This window comes from Narcine bancroftii, chromosome 10 (assembly GCF_036971445.1).
Source record: "Narcine bancroftii isolate sNarBan1 chromosome 10, sNarBan1.hap1, whole genome shotgun sequence".
Taxonomy (NCBI): Eukaryota; Metazoa; Chordata; class Chondrichthyes; order Torpediniformes; family Narcinidae; genus Narcine; species Narcine bancroftii.
Window position 1 is genome coordinate 10,296,137 of NC_091478.1, and position 26,457 is coordinate 10,322,593.

Below are 26,457 nucleotides of genomic sequence, written 5' to 3' on the forward strand. Positions count from 1 at the left end.
TATGAACAATGTCTTGAAATATAATGGTATTTGGTGATAAATGATCAGATTTCTGATTTATTGCCAGAGCACACACCTGACATCACATACAACCCTGTGATTCTTTTTCCTGCAGGCAAGGCAGAATCACCACTTATTGATAGCTAAAACAAAACTGCACTCAACAGTATAAAATATGTATGTTTTTCTAAAGATATACTTTGAGAGAAATGAATTTATATTCTGTTAAGTCTTATTGGCCCCATAATTGAGAATTTGAAACATTTAAACCATGAGAAATCTATGAAAGGAAATTGGGAGAAAGATGGGACTTGCTTGCTGCCATAACATCATATGGCAGAAGCTTCGACCATACACGATGTCAAGGAGAGTAATTGACAGTGTGGTCTGTCTGACCTGCCTCATTGGAAACATTCAGCAAACCTCAAACTAATCGATCCACTTCAATACAAACTGTCTTTGAAAATTAATTGCCCAAAATTTGAAATGGATCCACAACCTATAATTTGTTGTTGGTCCAGAATAGAAAGCTTCTATAGAATGGACACATTTCTTGTGATGTCACTCAAAACATTCCCATTTAGCTGCATCTTTATCATAAATATGCCTCTGTTTTACAGCTGGTTGGTGTAAGAAATGCTTCTAAGATGGCATGCGCCTCACTAAGTGGCCATATTTCTCCAACCTCTTTTTCAAAATTCCCGTGAGCTCAATCTTTATGATGCTATGGCCTGTTCCTGTGAGATTCCCTGAGATACATCTTCCCTTTCCTCCCTTTTCAGAATTCTAAAGGGACCCTTGCCCTGGTGACTCCCTGGACGAGAAACAACTCCTTACGGCACTCTCACATACAACTGCAGGTGACATTACAAGGGGACCCAAGCAGTACTTCCTTACATTTCTTCCTTGGTTTTTTTTGTGTCCGTGCTCTTATTGTGGTCTGTTCTAAAATTGGAGAGACCAAAGATGGATGGGCTGCAAGGGTGACTCTGAGATACCAGCTGCCTGTTACTTTATGCTCCAAAACATTCCTACTCCTGCTCTGTTCTCGCTTCTGCCATCAGGAAAAAGGTCTAGGTGCCACAAGACTCATACCACCAGGTTCAGGAACACTTGCTACTCCTCCACCATCAGATTACCAAACAATAAACTCAGTGAGAGACTCATTTGAAGACACTTACTTTGCACATTATTTATTATGGAATATTTATTTTCTGTATTGCAGTTTGTTTGCACTTCCAGTAAGTAGAAATTCTTCCTCGCCTGCAGGAAAAAGAATCTCAGGGTTTGTATGTGATGTCATTTATGTACTCTGACAATAATTCTGAACTTTAAACTTTGGGAAGTAGATCTGGGACTTAAACTTGCATTCATTTTCAGTGACCTTTTTGCCACTCAAAGTCAGCCTTGAGATACCAATGCCATCCAATGGTTACGGCTAGTCACTTCTACTACAAAACCACGTGGTGACATGCACCCAACAATGATGAAAGGGATAATTTAGTCCAAGTACAGAGAAATGGACAACCTCAAAGTGACTACAACTTCTATTTGAAAAGAGGAGTAATGCATAAAGTTAGTCTGAATTATATTTAATATTGATAAATATATACAGCAGTGTGTGTATATGTACTGGTACATATATGTGTGTGTACACACACATACATGTAAGATGGGAAGATGGCTTCTCATGTGGGGTTTTTTCAAATTTTTTATTTTTCACACTATAAACCACATTGATCAAGATACATACATTTTCCTTTTCCAATATATACAGTGTCGTTTTCTCCCCCCCTCCCTCTTCCCATCCAACCCTCCCTACCTCCCCTCCCATTCATTTAAAGTTCAGAATCTAAGATACATTAAACCCATCAAACAATGTTGTCACTCAATAAAAATAAACAAGAAATTCCACTGAGTCAGTTCATTTCATTCTCTTCTCCTTCTGTCATTTTAGGTGGTAGATGTCCCTGGTAGGTTTTCTCTATTATGTTTCATGTATGGCTCCCATATTTGTTCAAATATTGTAATATTATTTCTTAAATTATATGTTATTTTTTCTAATGGAATACATTTATTCATTTCTATATACCATTGTTGTATTCTCAAGTTATCTTCGTATTTCCAGGCTGACATAATACATTTTTTTGCTATAGCTATGGCTATCCTAACAAAACTTTTTTGTGCACCATCCAAATCAAGTCCAAATTCTTTGTTTTTTATGTTACCTAGGAGGAAGATCTCTGGGTTTTTTGGTATATTGCTTTTTGTGATTTTATTTAATATCTGGTTTAGATCTTCCCAAAATTTTTTCACTTTCTCACGTGTCCAGATTGCATGAATTGTTGTTCCCATTTTCTTTTTACAGCGAAAACATCTGTCAGATACTGTTGGGTCCCATTTATTTAACTTTTGAGGTGTAATATATAGCCTGTGTATCCAGTTATATTGTATCATGCGTAACCTCGTATTTATTGTATTTCTCATAGTTCCTGAGCATAACTTTCCTTCTTTATCTTTATGTTTAGATCTTGTTCCCATTTTTGTTTAGTTTTACCATTTGTTTCCTCATTCTCCTTTTCTTGCAGTTTAATATACATATTTGTTATAAATCTTTTGATTATCATTGTATCTGTAATCACATATTCAAAATTACTTCCCTCTGGTAACCTCAGACTGCTTCCTAATTTGACCTTCAAGTAGGATTTCAGTTGGTAGTATGCCAACACTGTATCATGAGTTATATTATATTTATCCTTCATTTATTCAAAGGATAATAATTTATTTCCCGAAAAGCAATTTTCTATTCTTTTGATCCCTTTTTTCTCCCATTCTCTAAAGGAAAGGTTATCTATTGTAAAAGGGATTAGCTGATTTTGCGTCAGTATTAGTTTTGGTAATTGGTAATTTGTTTTATTCCTTTCTACATGAATCTTCTTCCAAATATTGAGCAGATGATGTAATACTGGAGAATTCCTACGTTGTACCAATTTTTCATCCCATTTATATAATATATGTTCGGGTATCTTCTCCCCTATTTTATCTAGTTCGAATCTAGTCCAATCTGGCTTTTCCCTTGTTTGATAAAAATCTGATAGGTATCTTAATTGTGCGGCTCTATAATAATTTTTAAAGTTTGGCAGTTGTAAGCCTCCTTGTTTATACCATTCTGTTAATTTATCTAGTGCTATTCTCGGTTTCCCCCTTCCATAAAAATTTCCTTATTTTCTTTAACTCCTTGAAGAATTTCTCTGTCAAGTGTATTGGTAATGCCTGAAATAGGTATTGCATCCTTGGGAAAATGTTCATTTTAATACAGTTTATCCTTCCTATTAGTGTTAGTGGTAAGTCTTTCCAATGCTCTAAGTCGTCCTGTAATTTTTTCATTAGTGGATAATAATTGAGTTTATATAGATGGCCGAGGTTTTTATTTATTTGTATACCTAGGTATCGCATTGCTTGCATTTGCCATCTGAATGGAGATTCTTTCTTAAATTTTGAGAAATCCGCAGTATTCATTGGCATTGCTTCACTTTTATTTGCGTTAATCTTGTATCCCGACACTTCTCCATATTCCTTCAATTTCTTATGTAATTCTTTTATTGATATTTATGGTTCTGTTAAGTATACTATAACATCATCTGCAAATAAACTGATTTTATATTCCTTGTCTTTTATTTTTATCCCTTTTATTTTATTTTCTGTTCTTATCAGTTCTGCTAGTGGTTCTATGGCTAACGCGAACAATAAGGGTGATAGTGGGCATCCCTGCCTTGTTGATCTGCTTCAGTTAAATTGTTTTGATATATATCCATTTACTGTCACTTTCGCTAATGGTCCCTTATATAATGCTTTAATCCAATTAATATATTTCTCTGGTAAGCTGAATTTTTGTAGTACTTTGAATAAATAATTCCATTCTACTCTGTCAAAGGCCTTCTCTGTGTCTAAAGCAACCGCTACTGTTGGAGCTTTATTTCCTTCTACTGCATGAATTAAGTTAATAAATTTACAAATATTGTCTGTTGTTCGTCTTTTTTTAATAAATCCAGTTTGGTCTAGATTTACTATTTTTGGTACATAGTCGGCTAATCTGTTTGCTAATAGTTTAGCTATTATCTTATAATCTGTGTTAAGTAAAGATATTGGTCTATATGACGCTGGTGCGAGTGGATCTTTCCCTGTCTTTGGTATTACTGTAATTATTTCTGTTTTGCATGAATCTGGTAAGCTTTGTGTTTTATCAATCTGGTTGATTACTTCCAGGAGGGGAGGAATTAATAAATCTTTAAAAGTTTTATAGAATTCTATTGAGAATCCATCCTCTCCTAGTGTTTTATTATTCAGTATTTTTTTTATTATCTCTTGTATTTCTACTATTTCAAATGGTTCTGTTAATTTATTTTGTTCCTCTGTTTGTAATTTCGGTAGTTCAATTTTAGTTAAAAATTCATCTATTTTGTCTTCTTTCCCTTCGTTTTCAGTTTGGTATAATTGTTCATAAAATTCTCTGAAGTTTTCATTAATCTCCGTTGGATTATATGTGATTTGTTTGTCTTTTTTCCTTGATGCCAATACCATTCTCTTAGTTCTGTCTTAAGCTGCCATGCTAGAATTTTGTGCGTTTTTTCTCCTAGTTCATAATATTTCTGTATTGTCTTCAATATGTTCTTCTCCACCTTATATGTTTGTAGTGTTTCATATTTTATTTTTTTATCTGCCAATTCTCTTCTTTTAGTTGTGTCTTCCTTCATTGCTAATTCTTTTTCTATATTTGCTATTTCCCTTTCCAAATGCTCTGTTTCCTGATTGTAGTCCTTTTTCATCTTGGTTACATAACTTATTATTTGCCCTCAGATGAACGCTTTCATTGCATCCCATAGTATAAACTTATCTTTCACTGATTCCATATTTATTTCAAAGTACATTTTAATTTGTCTTTCAATTAATTCTCTAAAATCCTACCTTTTATGTAGCATGGAGTTTAATCTCCATCTATACATTCTTGGAGGGATGAACTCTAACTCTATTGTCAATATCAGGGGTGAGTGGTCCGATAATATTCTAGCTTTATATTCTGTTTTCCTAACTCTGTCTTGCATGCGAGCTGATAACAGGAATAGGTCTATTCTTGAGTATGTTTTATGTCTACCCGAATAATATGAATATTCCTTTTCCTTTGGGTGTTATTTCCTCCATATATCGATTTAATTATTAATTTGGTTACTTTGTTCTTTGTTAATTTTTTTCCAAGTTTTATCCATGTTTGAATCCAAATTAAGGTTGAAATCCCCTCCTATTAGTATGTTCCCTTGCGTGTCTGCTATCTTCAAAAAAATATCTTGCATAAATTTTTGATCTTCTTCGTTAGGTGAATATATATTGAGTAAATTCCAAAACTCTGAATATATGTGACATTTTATCATTACATATCTCCCTGCTGGATCTATTATTTCCTCTTCTATTTTAATTGGTACATTTTTACTGATTAATATAGCTACTCCTCTAGCTTTTGAATTATATGACGCTGCTGTTACATGTCCTATCCAATCTCTCTTTAATTTCTTGTGCTCCACTTCAGTTAAATGTGTTTCTTGCATGAATGCTATATCAATTTTTTTCTTTTTTCAGTAAATTTAGCAGTTTCTTCCTTTTGATTTGGTTATGTATTCCGTTAATATTTAGTCATATAGTTCAGCATAGCCATTTCATACTTTGTTTATCTTTTCTTTCCGTTTCCTCATCATCACCTTTCCTTCTTATCCATTTCTGCTTTCTTTTTTTGAACACTTTATAAGACAACATTTCTAAAACATCAAACATTTCCCTTATTCTCCTATCTAAAATTTCTTTAACCCCACTATCCCCTCCCCTTCCTGAGTTGCCCTTTATCCCTTGTCAGGCAACCACATCTCCCCTCTCCATTTGGATTTGCGAATTCACTCGCAAGCGTCAACTGATTTCGCAGTGACCGTAACTCCTCCCCACCCAGCCCCCCCCCAGAAAAGATTTTAATTTTCATATACAACAAAGGTCACTCTCTTAATTCCCTCCTTACTTCCTCTCTTCCCTTTCTTTCCCTTATTAATTCTTATCTATACTCTATATATTTTCTTTTAAATACACATACACTCATGTACACACATGTATACATACACACATACATATAGTTCGTGGTCATTTTTGCTCTCGTTACATGTCTTCATCTCTCTGTCTGTTTTGTAGTTGTTCTGCAAATTTCCGTGCTTCCTCCGGATCCGAGAATAGTCTGTTTTGCTGCCCTGGAATAACTATTTTAAGTACCGCTGGGTACTTTAGCATAAATTTATATCCTTTTTTCCATAGGATCGCTTTTGCTCTATTAAACTCCTTCCTCTTCTTCAGGAGTTCAAAACTTATATCTGGATAGAAAAAAATTTTTTGACCTTTGTATTCCAGTGGCTTTTTGTCTTCTCTTATTTTCTTCATTGCTTTCTCCAATATATTTTCTCTTGTTGTATATCTTAGGAATTTTACTAAAATGGATCTTGGTTGTGGTTGTGGTTTAGGGGCTAATGTTCTATGTGCCCTTTCTATTTCCATTTCTTCCTGTAATTCTGGTCTTCCTAGGACCGTGGGGATCCAATCTTTTATAAATTCTTTCATATTCTTGCCTTCTTCATCTTCCTTAAGGCCCACTATCTTTATATTATTTCTTCTATTATAATTTTCCATTATATCTATCTTCTGAGCTAACAGCTCTTGTGTCTCTAACTTTTTTATTAGATTCTTCTAATTTCTTTTTTAAGTCCTCTACTTCCATTTCTACGGCTGTTTCTCGTTCTTCCACCTTGTCCACTCTTTTTCCTATATCTGACATGACCATCTCTAATCTATTCATTTTTTCTTCTGTACTTTTAATTCTTCTTTTTATTTCACTAAATTCTTGTAATTGCCATTCTTTTACTGATTCCATATATTCTTTAAAAAATATATATCCATTGTCTTGCCCTTCCCTTCTTCTTCCATTTCTCTGTGTTCTTCCTCTTCTTCTTCCTCTGGGTTGGTCATCTGTTGTTTCTTTGATTTCTTTTTACTCTCTTCTTTCTTGTTCTTGTTATTTTCTATGTTCTCCTCTTGTTGTTGTGCTGTGGCTGTCATTCTCAGCTGTGGAGATTGACTCCTCAGCTGGTCCCCCCTCCCGTCAGTGTTTTTTTTGTCTTGCGCATCACGCATGTGCGACTCCTCGCGCATGCACGGTTGCGCACTTTTGCTTGGCTCCGCGAGCCATTTTTGTAGTCCCAAGCTCGGGACTTCGACTGACCTGAGGGAGCGGGCTTCTCTCTCCACAGTGGGCCTCCTCGGACAGGTAAGGCCTTCACCTTCTTCTTCCGATGTCTTTTCTTCTCTTCTTCCCGTTGCTTTCGACTTTTCTTTCTTCGTTGCCACTTTCTTCCCACCTTTACTTTCACTTTATTTTAATTTTCGTGTTTGTGCCTTTGCGTTTTTTCTGTTTTTTTTTAAACTTTTCCGGAGAGGGCTGGAGTTCCACGACCGGCCACTACTCCATCACGTGACTCCTCCTCATGTGGGGTTGATGTCTGTTTATGACTCTCCCTGCATGGCCTTCACAAGTGTTGCCACTGTATCATTTGAAGGCTGCACTGATGAGCTTTAGTTTGTAGCATCTCAGATGAACATCTGAAATTAAAAAAGAATGCAGGAAATATTCAGCTGATCAGATGGCATCCGTGGAGAGAAGAAAACGCGAGGTAACTCTACAGGTGGATGTTCTTGTATCAGAATTGGCCACTCTGACACAAGCAGGAAAGAATGGTTGTCTGAAATTTTTTGAAGTCAATTTTGAGGCCCGAAGGTTGCAACTTTCCTGAATGTGCTTTTCATGAATCATGCATTTGGCTTCAGGAGGTGAAATTCAAAGGGGTAGGAATGTGATGGAGGATTAAAGTGACAGGCAGCTGGTATCTCAGAGTCATCCTTGCAGCCCATCCAACTTTGGTTTCTCCAATTTTAGAGCGGACCACAATAAGAGCACGGACATGAAAAAAACTAAAGAGGAAGAAATCAAGGAGATTGTAGTTATCTGGAAGTACTGCTTGGGTCTCCTTATAACGTCACCTGCAGTTGTACGTAAGAGTGCCGTGAGGAGTTGTTTCTCATCCAGGGAGACTCCAGGGCAATTATCCCTTCAGAAAAAGAGGTTGGAGACTTAGTGAGGCGCATGCCATTTTAGAAGCATTTCTTAAACCAACCAGCTGTAAAACAGAGGCATATTTATGATAAAGATACAGCTAAATGGGAATGTTTTGAGCAACATCACAAGAAATGTGTCCATTCTAAAGAAACTTTCTATTCTGTACAAATTGTAGGTTGTGGATCCATTTCAAATTTTGGGCAATTAATTTTCAAAGACAGTTTGTATTTAAGTGCATCGATTAGTTTGAAGGTCATTTGCACTTATGCTGCAAACACTAAACCATTTTGTGGTTTTACTAAATGTACATAGCAATTCCTAGGAGAATCTTTTCCACCTTTTTAAATGTCCTGCCGTTGCATCCTGTAGAGACAAAATGTCTATCGCAGTTCACTGTAAATGTGAACCATCTAAAGGAATGAGAAATGGCTCATTGTAGTTTATTTAGAATGTGAAGCTGTGTTGAAAATTGTGTCCTTATGAGGATTTTAATTCTTCCAGCTCCTAAAATATGTACAGATTTTAATTGATTGTTCAAAATGCAAAAAAAATCTTCCTTTTTTTCCCCCCACGTATGTTGGTCTTGAACGTCATGGGAACAATGGAGAGAGCACATCAATTGTGTTTTGAAATGCAGCCAATAGTGAGAATAGACAGGTTTTGGCCAAGATTTTATTCTTCTAATGTAACAAAATACCTTAAAATCTATTAAAGAATGTGGAATTGAACTTGAATTTAGTTGCGGCAGTAGAGCTAAAGTGGATTAAGCTCAAACGAAGGAGCAAGGACTGAGTCTCTTGTGAACCTCTAGTGGCTAGTTTCACAGTAGTATAACATGGAGACGTGAACTTGTCAACTGCTCATGGCAAAAGACTGGTACATAGTATGGATGGATTATTTTTAAGATAGAAAATAGCTAAAGGACAAATATTTTAGGCATATTGTATAAATAATTTCATTTTGTTTACATTTTTTAAAAATTGGCTGCATTTTGATGCCTTCTGAAGCAGTAAAATTGCTTTGTCTATATATAGTTTCATCGTTTTTTGCAGTACTTTGGAATAGCTGCCAACTTTACTTCAACCTAATCTCTCTAGGCAGCACGAGAAACTAAAATGCTGATGTGCCTCAACCACTTCATCATTAGCTGTCATTGCCATAGTCATTTCATATTAACCCTGAATATAATCCTGACCAAAATGCTGTGTTCTTTATCATATTTAAAACTTCTTATTAATGAAAATGATAATTTAATCTGTCAAGGTGTGAAATAGCATGACAAATTTGCTTCAGAAGTGTGATATTTAAAGTTTCAGGAATATTAAGTTTTGTTTGATTTTCTTTTTATTACAGAACCAGTGAGGCTCACAGTCAATCTCAGGATATGCTGTTCCAGATAGGAACTATTAATACATAGAATTTATTTTTCTCCTGTCAAGATGTAGATCACAACTTCTTAAACTGCTTTGTTTAACTAGAGGACAATTAAAGTTCATTGATTCTTTACAGTTTAGCTTTGGTTTGCTCATTTTACGGATAACATTTGTTCTGACATCTTAGAGACGCTCAGAGGCAACACCATAAAGAAGTTGAAAAGAATGGGGGAATTAATCTCTAGCTATAGGGTGGAACGTTTTGGAGAGCAAGAGAGGAAGAAGACTACACCGATGATCCCCATCAAGTCCAGGAGGCAGAAGGAGATGGATCGTCTGGTCAGAGAGAGGAGGCAGCTGAAGAAACAATGGAGGAAAGCCACAAAGGAGGGGAAGGAAGGCATAAACCTGTGGCAAGCAGATATCTGAGATGTTCTAATGATCACCTCCATGGCTATGGTGAAGGCTAGCCATGATTCCCAGCTCCAGATGTTGCCACTCTGTGGAGTAGTTGGTTGTTGTCAAACTTATCTGCACGTCCTGGAAGTAGGCCTTAACGAGGCTTGTGATGGCCACTCGGACCCTGAAGAAGTGACACTGAGGAGAGTTGAGAACCTGGTAAGGAAGAACAGGAAAAAGGAAAGGGCAAGAACAACCTTCTATAAAGATTCCTTCAAGTTTGTGAACGGTCTATTTATAGACGAGAAGAGTGGAAGTCTCTTAGTGTCAAGGGCAGAACAGGAAAAATATCTGGAAAAGCTCCACACAGACAGCCGTCACCACAAAGAGATCCCCGTCCCACCTGACATGCCACCAATCCATCTACCAGAACACCAACTTGATATCAGCCCACCTAGATGGAATGAGGTGGAGAAAATTGTGCATAGAGCAAGGGCTGCATCAGGTCTCAACGGACTGCCATACAAAAATACACGTGTCCTGCAGCTCCTCTGAAGCCTCATGCAGCTGGTATGGCATAACCAAGAGATACCAACATCATGGCAGAGAGTGGGAGGAATCCTGATCCCAAAGGAAAAAGGATTCATCTGAAATCAGCCAATTTGCCAGATCAGTCTCCTGAACGTTGAGGGAAAAATCTTCTTTAGTGTGGTGGCTCATAGGCTGTCAAGATATCTGCAAAGGAACCATCTGTTTGATGCATCAATCCAAAAAGCAGGGATATTGGGCTTATCTGGCTGTCTGGAACAAGCTTACACTACTTGGCATCAGATCCATGTCGCCAAGGAGGAGAGAACAGATCTTCATGTGGTGTTCCTGGCCCTTTGGCTTGGTAACTCATAACCTCTTCTGGACTGCTTTCAACTTCTTCAGGGTCCGAGTGGCCATCACAAGCCTCGTTAAGGCCTACTTCCAGGACGTGCAGATAAGTTTGACAACAACCAACTACTCCACAGAGTGGCAACATCTGGAGCTGGGAATCATGGCTAGCCTTCACCATAGCCATGGAGGTGATCATTAGAACATCTTGATGGGTGGTTGGATGGCAGCACGTAAGATCTAGATTGAGATTGCTGCCTATCAGAGCATATATGGATGATCTCACAACCAAGGTTTGTACTGTACGCCTGTTGAGGAAGCTTCAAGAGAACATCGAACAGGATCAGATGAAGATCAAGCTGAGCAAGTCCAGAAGCATCTCCATCATTAAGGGGAAGCTGGTAGATCACATGGACGATGAGATGATTCCAATGGTCTTCGAAAAAGCAGTGAAAACCTTAGGTTGGTGGTATAACACATTCCTCAAAGATACAGAGCAGGTACATCAGCTCAGGAATTATGTCATCAGTGGCCATGACAGCAACAACAGAACCACATTACCTGGCAAGCTGAAGCTCTGGTGTATGCAGTTTTGGCTCTTTCCACACCTCATGTGGCCACTAACCCTGTATGAAGTTCCAGTCTCGAGCATGGAAAAGTTGGACAGACTGATCATCTCATATGTAAGAAAGTGGCATGGTCTTCCCAGATGCCTCAGCAGCATAGGCTCTACAGCAAAAGAGTCCTAGAGCGACCCATTTCCAGTATTTTAGAGGAGTATGTGCACCAAAGTAAGACTGGAGATGATGTTAAGAGGCGAGTAATCCATTTGTAGCTCAAGCTGCCCTCATCCTGGATACTGGGAGGAAATAGATTCCATCAGAAGCAACTAAGCAAGCAAAAGGTGGCACTCAAGCATAGCGACGTCGTGGGGCGAGTGCATCAAGGGAGGAGCAGTCTTGGTCTTGGGGCCAGTCCACCTGCCTGGAACAAGGCTGCTCAGTCTCAGAGCTGTAAGGTTGTGATGGAGGAGATATGTTGGCAGGAGGAGGCGGCAAGGTACACAAAGGCCATTGCTCAGGCAAAGGACAAGATGGGAGGGAGTGGAGAAAAGGAAGTTCTCCAGCAAAGAGCAGTGGGAGATGGAGACATTTAGAGTGAGCTTCACCATCAGGGCTGCATACAATAGCTTGCGTCTGTCATAAATCTCATCCAGTGGAATGGAGAGGACCCCACATGCTCCCTCTGCAAGGGAGCATGGTGGGCTGCAAGACCACGTCATGTCATTCAACGCCAATATAGCTGACATCACAACCAGGTGCTACAGTGTCTTGCAGCAGTGCTGGAAAATGAGCAGATGAGTGTTAACACTCTTCCTCCCCCTTCATCCCACTGATCGTTAACAGTATTTGTCCTGGAAGGTGAGGGTCAAACCGGAATCACCACATCAAGATCAGATTCTGGGTATCTAGGCAGGGCATGTGATTGGAAGATGGCAGCAGACTTAGGCCAGAGGTTCTGCTTCCCAAATGAGATGGCAGAAACCACCCTCAGACCAGACCTTGTGCTGTGGTTGGCCTCACATCATTTACATCATCAAGCTTAGCTCACAGTGCCCTGGGAGGATGCAGTGGAGGGGCCCTATAAGCACAAGAAACTGAGGTATGTTGAGCTTGCAGCTGATGTGCAGCCACATGGCTGGAAGGCAAGGGTCCGACCACTGGAAGTAGGCTGCAGAGGATTTTTAGCCACATCGACATCAAGGCTACTCCAGGAGTTGGGAGTGCAAGGAAAGACACACTGACAAGCATCTGACAAAGATCTCTCCAGAGCTGCTGAAAAGGGTAGTCTGTGGTTCTGGATGAGGAGAAAGAATTCTACCTGGGCATCCAAGCGAGTGAATGGCATCTAGGGAGTTATCCCAGGACACCGGGATTCACTGCTGAACCCTCCGGAGGGGTTGTGGGTCTATCAGCAAAACTCTGAGGAAGGAGAGCACCCTCTTAATAACCCAGAAGATGCCACCACTCACTTGGCTACTCCACAGAGTCCAGGCAGCAAGTCTCAGGGATGCAATAAGGCATATTAACATTTAGACCTACATGACATACCTGAAATAAAGTGTGGTGGGTTTTACATCTGGGTTGTGCCATTCAAAACCTTTGAATAGAAAAATGAAGGCAGATAGATTGGAGGAAGAAGTTCAGTGAGGGACTGTGTAATGAGGCTGTCGTCAAGAGAGTGGTGTCCAAATGGTAAGGCTTTGACTCGACAGGCTTCAGTGAGAACAGGTAAGAGGCGAGGGATAGGAGGAGTTGAAGTAAGAAAGGGCCACCCTATTCAAGGAACAAAAAAAGGATTGAGCAATTAGGCACAGGTAAGGGCAGGTTTTAGATATTAGTTTTCCTCTGATCATAAACAGTAGGAATGGCAGCCAAGGAAAGGGAAATGCTCCTCTTACAAAATGTGGGTCAGCAGGGAAGCCAGCAGTATTCCTGACTACTTCATCTGAGAAAAGTGCATCCAGTTTCAGCTCCTGAGAAGCAGAGTTAAGAAATTGGAGCTGGAGTTGGATGAACTCCAGGTCATTCGGAAGGCTTAAGGGGTGAAAGAGTTCAGATACACTATCACACCTAGGTGGCTGGAGAGGGTAGATGGGTGACAGTCAGGAGAGGGAAAGGGAATAGGGCAGTGCAGGGCACCCTTGTGGGTTTTCTCCTTAATAACAAGTATACCATTTTGAGTACTGTTGGGGGGGGGGGGGGGTGAAAGAGACAAACTACCAGGTGATCAGGTCCTGTAGTTAAGAAGAGAAGGGATAAGATGAGGTGAGCTGTAGTGGTAGGTATTCCATAGGGGGAGAGGTAAGAGGTTCAGTGGAAGAGATCGAGTATCCTGGATGGTATGTTGTCTCCCTGGTGCAAAGAGTCCAAAATATCTCAGATCAAGTTCACAGCATTCTCAGGAGGGAGGCTGAGCAGCCAGATGTTGTGGTCCATGTAGGGACCAATGACGTAGGTGGGAAGGGTGAGGAGGTCCTGCAAGGAGAGTTCAGAGAGTTAGGTGCTAGGGTGAAGGACAAGATCTCTTGGGTTGCAATCTCAGGATTGCTACCCATGCCACATGCTGGTTAGGTTAGAAATAGGAGGATAAAGCAGCTTTACAAGGTGCAGGAGGGAGGGCTTCAGGTTTCGGGGTCATTGGCTCTCTTCCAGGGAAGATAGGACCTGTTCCAATGGGACAGTATGCATCTGAACTGGAGTGGGATTAATATCCTTGCAGGAAGATTTGCTATTGCTGCTCTAGATTTGCAGGGGGGTGGGAACCAGAGTGCCAGAGCAGATAGAGGAGTGGAGGAGGGAAATGATGTGAAAATTGCATGCACCATTAGAAGTTAACAGGTTTTACATGGTAGAAATGTTCTTAGGTGTATCTAATTCAATGAAAGGAGTATTTTAGCAAAAGCAGACGAGCTTGGAGCTTGGAGCATGGATTGGCACATGGAATTGTGACATTGTGGCCATTAGTGAAATTTGGTTGCAGAGGGGGCAAGACTGGCAGCTTCTGTTGCTATAGGCACGATAGAATGGGGGGATGAAAGGGGAGGAGTGGCATTGCTCATCAGGAAAAATATCACAGCTGTGCTCAGGCAGGACAGACCAGAGGGCTCATCTACTGAGGCTATTCGGATAGAGCTGAGGAATGGGAAAGGAAATGGACCACATTCAGTGGGGTTGTCTTATAGCCCACCCAATATTCAACGAGAATTGGAGAATCAAATCTGTAGAGCGATAGCAGACAGCTGCAGGAAACATAAAGTTGTGATAGTAGGAGATTTTCATTTTCCACATATTGACTGGGACTCCGTCTGTTAGGGAATGAGACAGGACAGGTGACAGAGGTATGTGTACTGGAACATTTTGGGTTGAGAGATCATAACGCCATAGGTTTCAAGTTACTTATGGTGAAAGGGGCTCAGGTTGAGAATAAAGAAAATTATACACTTATCCATGTGGAATTTTTTTTTTTAAAAACCAGACCCCGTGATGTTTTCTGTACAGTTGTGATTAGAATGCAAGTTTGGATTGGAACCTACGAAGAAGTGGAGTATTTGCAGCACAAAGCATAAAACCATTGTTGTGAATTCATACTAACAAGTTTAACCTTCTGAAATTAATAAAAAACTACATTTATTCATTGTAATTGGAAAGTTTAGGTGAGATGTCAGGAATAATTTTTTTAAAAATATGCACAGCATAGAGGGTGCCTGGAATGCATGGCCCATGGATGCAAGAAAAATAGAAGGTTTTCGGTGTGAGGTAGGGAAGGTTTAGATTCTTGAATAGTGTTAGGTCTGCTTTGTTCATGAATGAGTGAGACAAACACCAGGCTGAGTCGAAATCAGGGTTCTTTGTTCTTTATTACCGGATTGTAACACTTGCGACTAAACATGTTAGTCGGAGAATGCATTCTGCCGTTATCAGCAAAATGGTGATTTTTTATACCCTTGGATACATGCTTAGAACATCATCATATCATTACTTGTCCAATGACTAAAACTGTTGCTATCCTTTCCCTGCTAGCTTCCTGCCTCTCAATCCATCAATGTCTCTCTTATCTTGTAAGTACAAGGATGCATTCACATCTTGTTACAGCCCTGTACATTCCCATCTCATGATGTTTTACCTAACAGGAGTACAAGGACACTTCCCCTTCTTGTTACTGCCCTGTACAGGGTAACTCCCTACACATTCCCATCTCATGATGTTTTACCTTACACTAGTCAGCACATCATTATGGGGCAGAAGGGTTTATACTATGCAGTTAGGTTCTAGGTACATGGAAAATTACAAAAACCACACATACTGTATGTTACTCACTGCTGTTCAAACTTTGCCACATTCATTTGATGGAAAGAATTCCTGACTCTTCAAGCTGGATTGTAATTAGAACATCACACAAAGCATCTCATCTTCAAGTCTTGATTTAAAACCTGTAACATTTTAAGCAGTTATTCCATCAGCTACCCTCTGGAATAAATGTTTACTCTGGTTCAATAATAATTCAGTTTGGCCAACATTCTCTAAATTATTTTGGTTTTAAGGATACATTTATGTACTATGGATAACAGGGTAGCAGCAAGGCAGAATTCAGCTTGGAAAGAATTTGGAAAAGAACTGTATATTTCCTACATCCTTCTTAGGATATGGATATTGCTTTAAAGTTAAACATTCATTATCTAACTCTACATGTCTTGAGAATAATAATAATTTTCTTGTCATACAATTAATTGTACAATTTAAGTCTGGACAAAATTCTTGCTGCAGCCAGGGCTTCTGTTTAAATCATATAAATAAAAACATGCATAAATATGTGTTTTTCAACCATTCTAAATTAAAATGTTTGTGATTGGCAAGGAAGAATCAATATTTAATTTATGTATGTTTAATTTTATTATCCAGTGGACTTGAATGGTATGGCAAATTACCATCATCTCATTCAATTTTGTTCTTTTCCCCATTTACCAAATCCTGATTTTAATCCAGTGACCTCTCCATAAACGTTCGTTGTACAAGTATACCCCACTTTACGAAAGTAGAGCATTTCTACGAAACCTTTGGTAAGCCAAAATGACATAAGGCTATTTTCGTAAAAGTGGAAACCCATTCATATTCCTTTCAGATAGTGAACGCAGGTTTCTTCGTAAAAGCAAACTTGCATAAAGCAGGTATTCAAAGCAGGGTATACCTCTACATGCAACCAGAGCTATAAGATTCAAACATTGAATCTTACTGAGAATAAGACACAAAAATGATCAAGTCTAAAAAAAAATGTAACTTGGATCTCCAAGCAAGAAGTTGTCACTTCCATCAGAGAGTTCTATAGAGCCACAATGAGAACTTGGAGATGCCCAATTGCTGCACTTAATACTTTCTCCCATGGATTGTATATAATCACTCGTTAAACATAGGCATGCCAAAACAGGTTATTTGGAATTGCTCTGATCAGAACAACAGAATGAAAATGGGCAACAGATATTGTTCATCAGGAGAACTTGTCAATTCTTTCACCAACATATTAAGATATCTAATAGATTTTCCAATTAATATTTTAACTTGGCTGTAAAACAGTAAACACATTATTTTATCAAATTAACACACTAGATTCTTGTAGTAGGTTTCCCACTATTTTATAAACAGCTGGAAAAAACCAGCTTAGGTACTTTACTATAAATAAACACAAACATTAGCAATCTTACACATCATTCTGCTCTGCATTAAGGTTAATTTATGTAATCCTTATATGACCGTATAACAATCATAGTATGGAAACAGGCCATCTTGGCCCCTCTAGTCCCACTTGCCTACATTTCCCTCCCATCCATGCACCTATCCAATTTTTTCTTCAATGACAAAATTGACCTTGCCACAACCATCTCTTCCGGAAGGTCATTCCACTCAGCTCCCTCTCATGTTACTTTTAAACTTTTGCCCCCCTAACCCTTATCTCATGACCCCTCGTTCCAATCTCACCTACCCGCAAGGGGAAGAGGCTATTCACTCCTACTCTATCTACCCCTCATAAATTTATATTCCTCGATCAAATCCCCCCCTCAACCTTTTATGCTCCAATGACTAAAGACCCAGTCTAATCAATTTTTCTTTGTATTCTAGATACTGGAATCCAGGCAACATTTTAGTAAATCTCCTCTACACCCTCTCCACATTATTGATATCCTTCCTATAATTTGGGGACCAGAACTGCACACAGTATTCCAAATTTGGCCTCACCAACACCTTGAATAGGCTCAACGTCACTTCCCAACTATTATATTCTATGCTTTGATTTATAAAGGCCAGCATACCAAAAGCCTTCTTTACCACTCTATCCACATGAGATTCCACTTTCAGAGAACGATGAACCGTTATTCCAAGATCTCTCTGTCCCTCTGCATTCTTCAACGCCCTCCCCTTCACTACATACGTCCTGTTTTCATTATTCTTCCCAAAATGAAGCACCTCACACTTATCTACATTAAACTCCATCTGCCACCTTTCAGCCCACTCTTCTAAGCAGTCCAAATCCTTCTGCAGTCCATGAAAACCTTCATTATCCACTCCCCCCAATTTTTGTATGGTCCACATATTTACTCATCCAATTTACCACTCCATCATCCAAATCATTAAAACAACAAGGGACCCAACACCGATCCATGAGGCACACCGCTCGTCACTAGCTTCCATCCTGACAGACAGTTATCCACCATGACTCTGGCATCTACCTTCTAGCCACCGTTGAACCCATCTGACAATCTCAACGTTAGCACCTGAACCTTCCTTACCATCCTTCCATGTGGAACCTTATTGAAAGCCTTACTGAAATCCATTTAGACTACATCTACTGCTCTACCCTCATCAACCTTCCTAGTCACTATATAACAATGCACTTTTCAAATTTGCAAGTTTTTTTGCATTTAAAAAAATAAAATTACAACCCATTCTCAACCCGTCTTTTACATACTTAACTCCTGTGCAGATTCAGACACCTCACCTATCTTCCACCTTAAATGAATTCTGAAAGCTCACATCTCCCATGGCCCAAGAAAAAAGGAAAAATGTGTCTGATCACTTCCTCATCCAGATAGTCACATTTGTTTGCCCAGGCATTAATCGGTTCATAACTTTGAGTTGAAACACTAAATACCGATGGGAACTAAGTCTCAACATCCCCTTGATTTTGTAAAAGATTGGCTTGGCCATGTGCTAGATTCTATTTAGATGGATTCCATAGTAAAACACCTTTCGGACAAAGGCCAGCAGGCGGCAGTGTGTGCAATACATTTTCAAATCTATTCAGAAAAATTAGAATAGAGTATCCTGCTACCTGTCCATGGATTACCAAATTAACAAACCTCGTCATCACCAGATCTTTCAGTGAAGTGCCTTCAGAGTTTGTTTTGTTGATGTCTCCTTGCCGTTGTCTTTGGAAAATGACCAGTGAAGAAGAGATCGTCACACATATTCTTCTCAACTGCATTTACAAAAAAGGTGTCTGAGATGGAGTGTTTATACTCAAGTTTCATCTTATGCCACTACATGATACAAGATTCATACTCAAGAGGGAGAAAGTTAAGCATACATCAATTGCATGTAGAAGCTTTCAAATTAATGATAGGCGCTCTTCCATATGGTTGAAACTTTATGGTCTTCCAGCATAAGGAGCTACTAAAGTAATGAATGTGGTGTACGTGGAATTCAGCAAGGTATTTGACAAGATCCCCTTTGGTAGGCTCATTCAGAAAGCCACGAGGCTGCAGATTCAGAATTGGCTTGCGTGTAGAAGGCAAACATGACTACATGCCAGGGATTAGATTAAAAGTGATTTGACCTCTACAATCCTGTGATTTAAGTTTGTACTTGTTACAGTGAAAGTAAGTGCACAAGTGTCTGCACTCTTTAATGTTGAAGAAAGAACTGAGCTAGATTACTAAAATAATGTCCATGACAATTGAGATCTACACAAACTATGAAGCCCCTCTAAAACCTGTAGTATAGCCATAATAAGAAATGACATTAATTAATGGTTCGTCCATTAGCTGGAAGACTATAGTACAATGTTGTAAAAAGGTTCCATTTACAGATTTTCATTAGGATATTTTACCTTTGCTCATGTTCTCACTAAAGGGAACAAAAGAGGATTGATTTGGTTTCTGAGTCATTTCACATTTTTCCTGGCATGAGCATGCGGCTTGACCTTTGAGAAACCCATTATGTTGAACACAGTGTTGGTAAAACCACTCCATTGGTAAATGTGAGTGAAATTGTCAAGCGCAGATGAAAAGGAAGAGTGGGTTGTAGCTGTTGTTCTTTTTTGGCCTCCGCTTTAACCTTCCCTTTGATTAAACAACCTTTTATAGTGTGAATATTATCAGAGAGATGGCAAAATTCTGATTATGGGTGACATTATGCTTTAATATCATGCACCAGAAAGGATGTTTTATAAATTGACAGTGGATCAGCCAGGGGTCAGCTGGGAAGAAGGCAACATTTGAACAAACAATAATATATGCTTTTTACTGGGGAATAATATATTAATAACAGAAAAAGATGTTATGTTATAAATTAATAAATCAACATGAAAAGATTAACAATAATATATTCTGTTTTACAAAGGAATAATACCATAATTATAAAAATAAGGTGCTTTAAACACACTTAACATTCAATATATTTTAAATTAAGAGGGGGATAGACAGAGAAAATCTACTGTCCACTGAGGGTAGGTGAGATACAAACCAGAGGACATGGGTTAAGGGTGAAAGGGGAAAAGGGTAGGGAGAACTTCACACAGAGTGTGGGGGGAGTGTGGAACGAAATTCCAGCTGAAGTGGTGAATGCGGGCTCAATTTTAACATTTATGAAGAATTTGGACACGTAGATGGATGGGAGAGACATGGGGGCTATGGACTGGGTGCAAGTCAGTGGGATTAGGCAGAAAAATGGTTTGGCACAGATTAGAAGGGTCAAAGGGGGCTGTTTCTGGCCTGTAATGTCCTATGGCTCTAATGAAGTCTTACATTATTTTTTTTTTTTACATGCACAAATTGCATGGTAATGAAAACACAACATTGAAAATATCACCTGAATAAGAAGAGCATTAATGAAAGGTGCTGAGATTGTCCATAAAGATTTTGTCCATGATTTCTGCTTTGAAGTAACTGAACTACAATTACTTGGCATTATATCTAATCGATCATCAGAACTCTTAAAAAAAAATCCAGCCTTCCTCCAAAATGATGCTAATGCCACATCGAAATAAACTTCATTTTATAATTTACACAGCCTAAATGGCAGGAAATAACATAATTTCCCATATTCTACACAACAAACCCTCCTTTCCTATGAAGGGTAATTACTCTCAAAAAGAATGACATCTTATATTATGCTAAAGTCCATCACGAAGAGAAAAAGTGCCTCATTACATGTAATTACCAGAGAATTAGAAACATCATTTAACTTAATGAGCGAATAATACTCAGGATATTGAAGAAACTTGCCTGCACTTCTCCAGAACACTCTAACTCCCATTACAAAAATTGCATCTCTTTAATGGAATAATTTCAGGCTTGTCTGGTTCACTAGAAAATAAAGGCTTTCTGAGATGGAAAAAGAGACACAAAATATTGTAAACAACTGTTGAAAAGAGCGAGAAGGATGGAGCCGTCGTCTCTGAATACAAAAAGCAAAGATGACTCATAATATAACATAATGATGACAATTCAGTTAGTGGATTGTTGAGAAAAACTGCAGCAGCTCTTTCAGGCTACACAATGTGTGCTGACTGAGTCTCCTCTATTGTGATCATTATTGAGTGCAAGAATTAGCAGTTAGGCATGAATTAGAGTTTTCAGAAATAATAGTTTCTTCTTCTGAAATTGAGATGTCATATTTGGTATTTGGAAAAATGCAAGTGGGCCTTGATCCATCATTTTCAAAGTTGCATCAATGGTTTCTGCGCTGCATATCATAAAATTGAGTGTTTAGGCAAAACAAAGGATGGGTTCAACGGTGGCTAGAAGGTAGACGCCAGAGTCATGGTGGATAACTGTCAGTCAGGAATGGAGGCCGGTGAAGAGCAGTCTGCCTCAGGGATCAGTGTTGGGTTTGTCATTTACATTAATGATTCGGATGAAGGAGTGCTAAATTGGGTGATTAAATATGCGGACAATACAAAAATTGAGGGGGGGGGTTGCTTTTCAGGGACTGCAGAAGGATTTGGACTGTTTAGAAGAGTGGGCTGAAAGGTGGCAGATGGAGTTTAATGTGGATAAGTGTAAGTGCTTCATTTTGGGAAGAATAATCAAAACAGGACAAATGTGGTGAAGGGGAGGGGATTGAGGAATGCAGAGGAACTGAGAGATCTTGGAATAATGGTTCATCGTTCTTTGAAAGTGGAATCTCATGTAGATAGGGTGGTAAAGAAGGCTTTTGGTATGCTGGCCTTTATAAAGCAAAGCATAGAATATAGGAGCTGGGAGGTGATGTCGAGACTGTTCAAGGCATTGGTGAGGCCGAGTTTGGAATATCAATAAGGAAGAGAGAGTGTAGAGAAGATTTACTAAAATGTTGCCTGGATTCCAGTATCTAGAATACAAAGAAAGATTGATTAGACTGGCTCTATATTCATTGGAGTGTAGAAGGTTGAGGGGGGGGATTTGATATTTAAAATTATGAGAGGGTAGTCAGAGTAGATGTAAATAAATGTGAATAGGCTATTTCCCTTGAGGGTAGACAAAACTCAAAACGGTCAACAAGTTTACCTATCTCGGCTGCACCATTTCATCTGATGCAAGGATCGACAACGAGATAGACAAAAGACTCGCCAAGGCAAATAGCGCCTTTGGAAGACTACACAAAAGAGTCTGGAAAAACAACCAACTGAAAAACCTCACAAAGATAAGCATATACAGAGCCATTGTCATACCCACACTCCTGTTCGGCTCCGAATCATGGGTCCTCTACCGGCATCACCTACGGCTCCTAGAACGCTTCCACCAGCGTTGTCTCCGCTCCATCCTCAATATTCATTGGAGCGACTTCATCCCTAACATCGAAGTACTCGAGATGGCAGAGGCTGACAGCATCGAGTCCACGCTGCTGAAGATCCAGCTGCGCTGGGTGGGTCACGTCTCCAGAATGGAGGTCCATCGCCTTCCCAAGATCGTGTTATATGGCGAGCTCTCCACTGGCCACCGTGACAGAGGTGCACCAAAGAAGAGGTACAAGGACTGCCTAAAGAAATCTTTTGGTGCCTGCCACATTGACCCGCCAGTGGGCTGATCTCGCCTCAAACCGTACATCTTGGCGCCTCACAGTTCGGCGGGCAGCAACCTCCTTTGAAGAAGACCGCAGAGCCCACCTCACTGACAAAAGACAAAGGAGGAAAAACCCAACACCCAACCCCAACCAACCAATTTTCCCCTGCAACCGCTGCAACCGTGTCTGCCTGTCCCGCATCGGACTTGTCAGCCACAAACGAGCCTGTAGCTGATGTGGACATTTACCCCCTCCATAAATCTTCGTCCGCGAAGCCAAGCCAAAGAAAGAGAAAGGTGAGATTGGAACAAGGGGTCTAGTTAAATTAAAAGTAACATGAGAGGAAGTTCCTTCACTCAGAGTGCGGTGGCTGAGTGGAATGACCTTCCGGAAGAGGTGGTTGCAGAAGGGTTGATTTTGTAATTTAAGAGAAGGTTGGATAAGATATCAAGGGAGGATTAATAAAAGTGAAGGAAAAGAAACTGGAGAGGGTCTAAGAGGTAAGGAGGTAGAGAGATGGATATGCACAGAACTCCGAACTCTATGCCAACTATACTAAATGAGCTTTAATTCTTCTTTGACTTTAATAAAATTTAACAATAAACACTGACAATTGGATTGCTTAGAAAAATGCCACATCGAATGCAGCACAATAAATTTGACTTATTTTTGGTACCATCAAAAAGGTTTTAAGTTTGACATGGATGTAGACAGGGCATAATTTTAAAGAATTGTTGAAAGGAAGGTACTATTTGACCTGATTAACAAATAAAGAATTGCATCTGTTAATATATTTAAACAGATTTCAGTTTGCTTCATATTTATTGAATTAACTGCAAAGGCACAGCTGGCAACCAAGTTACATCCAGAAAGAACCCTCAGACTGATAATGATGTCCAATTAATCTGATTATTTGATATTGACTGGGGGAAGAATATTATTCCATGCAGCAGGGCTGCTTTCTCTTCTAAAATTAGCACAGATGCTACTTCTAAAATGGATCGCCAAACCTCCTGTTGTAACTTCATTGGAGGATTAGTGGAAGCCATAGATTGAGGCTATAAAAAGCTGTAGTTACCTGAATATTTTATTGCTATTCCACCAAAGCTTTTGTGACTCAAGCAGATTGTCGCCACTATAAAAAGATAGAATAGGATACCAAAGTATCTTTAGGATTTTCCCCATTTCGTGTCCACAAACCAATATCCAAAATAGCGTTGTTATAAATATGGTGGTTGAAGTTGCAAATACAACATCCAGAAATGTCTGCCAGTGGAGGTCCTAGTTGGTATATGGCATGCTGGGTTTGTGGCGATGTATCTAAAAAACTGGATGTTTATTTATAATTTTGGTGCATTAAAATAGATCTTCATTGCTATGAGGAGGAGGAGGAGGAGGATGAAGATTAGAAGAACTCAGAGTGCGACATTGCTGAAGGTATTCATTTCCAACCTACTGATATCTAGTCCTCTGCATTCAAACTTTAAAAGTCAGCCATTAATCTCCACAGAGCAATACATTGCTACCCAACTCTCTGGGCCAGTTGTAGAGTTACAACTTCCCTGGGCATGTACCTCACTTTACAAGAAGAATCAGTTTGTCTGTGGCTACTGCAAATAAGAGACTTGAACTTCCCGACCACCTGGTCATTCCACATACGGTAGCTTCAATCTAGTAAATCAACATGAGGCTCAAAACTTATTATTTGGCAAGTACATGAGAAAAGAGATAGAAATTAATTTTCAATAATTAAAATTCCCTAGCTGAGTGTCCAGTTGATGAAGTTCCTGAAAATGACCACCATTAATTATTAAGGAATGAGAATCATTCTACTGATGAGAAGATAACTTTAATGCTAACAATCTGAAATCTGCCTTTAAAATAAATCACTGCTGCAGTGAAGTCCAGCCTCTACAGTCCTGCTCAGAGACATTTTTTCTTCTCCTCGAGATCTGCAGACTCATAGCAAGATTTTACAACAATTGGCACCTTGAAGCTTCATTTGAACTATATTTCGGAGTTCTGGAGTAATATTTGTTATTGTCAACTTTTTTTTGATAGAGAAGTCAAAAAAAAGCAATTGATATTTACCAGTAATTTCTTTTTAATATTTGAGATGCAGGGCTTCATACATCCACAAAGACAAATGGATTCTAGGTAGCCGCTGTTCTGTATCTGGGCATCTTGGTAGGTGAGAGAATCAAGTTTTGCTGGCTGTTAGTTATATGCACAAACTATTATGACTACAACTCAATGTGTAACACCAGGTGTATCTGGAAAGATTCAAACATTATGGTTAATCAGGCATTCACATACTTCACTTGTGCTATTGTTTCTACTGATCCTTTTGCCCCATTAAATCCAAGTTGTGTGTATTGGGATCAGTCAAAGCAAGTAATGTACATTGAGGTGTGCTGCTTCTCAACATCTCCAGAGCAGCCTGCAGTCCCTGGCTCCAATGATTCTCATCAAGGAATTCAATAAATGGGAAAAAATGAAAAATCAGATACAAAAACTTAAGATCATAAGACCTGACGAGAAAAAAATTCAAGATTAAGAGAAGCAACCAGAACAAAACACTTTCTGGTAATACTCCTCAAATCAAAGCATACGAGTTCAAACCACATTACTGCCCTGAACTAAGTCAGATAGTCTCATGCAGCCATTCTCAACAGGGGGCGCAGCATATTTAAGTAAAATCCTCGTTTTCTTTTCACATCAAGTAACGTAAATAGTTCTCTGGGGGGTTTTTTTATGCAGTTGGTGGAAGTACAGAAGAAATCAAAACTTGACTGCTTCACGGGGAAGGAGTCCATAACCTTTTGAGCAGAATCCTGGGTGGGGGGGGGTGGGGGGGTGGGGGGGGGGTCCATAGCTGAAAAAGGTTGAGAATGGCCGGACCAGTGTACTCATGAACAAGTACAACATTGTTGGTAATGCTGTCCTTTGAAAGTAAAACAAGCCCTCATTTTCCTGCCTGAGTAGACGCAAGAAATCTCATGACACTCTTCAATGAAGAGCAATGAGTTCTTTTGGTGTCTTACTTCAGTGCTCTTTCTTTCAGCATCTAAAATATGTTTTCAAAAGAAATAGTTAATGTATGGATTATTTCAACAAAATATTGACTGTCAGACAAATTAAATAATGGAATGCTTTAATCAAGGAGCTCGGATGATACCATAAACCATTAGAGAAAATTTTAATCTATTTCTCCTGGAGCGTGAAGATAGCTATTTTTTGTTTCTAGCTTGAATATTTATGTTTTAATGTTTGGGATTTAATTTTGTGCTGTTCTAAGTCACAGGCTAACTGAAGGTGCACTTATATCCCAGATGATGTTCAAACATAAAGAATAATGACACCAAGCTCATTATCATGGAAATAAATATGTAATATTCCACAAAATGACTATCAGAAATTGCATTATGCATATACATTTAATCTACATAATTATAAGAATGTCTATTTGACAGATTGGTATGTGCAATTTAACATCTCATTCCATCAGTAGCTTCACACGATTGACAGTAAAATGGGGACAGTAAATACTCTGGAGACAAGATGCTTTGTGTAGCAATACTGCAGCACTGTCTTAACAGCAAAACTATTTAAAATGCAGATTAGCACAAAAATTATTTTACCAAAAATAAATTCAGTTTGGAGCACCAAGAAACTGATTACAGTTAAACCCTGGTATCTGATTGGTAAATGTCAGAAAAACTAGTTTTCCGGTTGCTTGAGACTCACTCTTACAAAGCCTAACTAATACACCAGCATAAGAACAGTTTAAAAGACA

General features: G+C 39.1%; 1 long non-coding RNA gene across 2 annotated transcripts; it reads right to left on the bottom strand.

The window, feature by feature from the left end:
• Nucleotides 1-1,162: 1,162 nt before the first annotated feature.
• Nucleotides 1,163-25,270, bottom strand: LOC138744140 (uncharacterized). Of its 2 annotated transcripts, XR_011345315.1 has the most exons (4): nt 24,753-25,270; nt 18,758-18,876; nt 15,726-15,838; nt 1,163-1,263 (listed from the first exon to the last, which is right to left on the bottom strand). It is a non-coding gene; the product is annotated as an uncharacterized lncRNA (long non-coding RNA). The 2 variants fall into 2 exon arrangements; XR_011345314.1 differs by lacking the exon at nt 1,163-1,263 and having other exon boundaries at nt 15,130-15,838.
• Nucleotides 25,271-26,457: the final 1,187 nt, after the last annotated feature.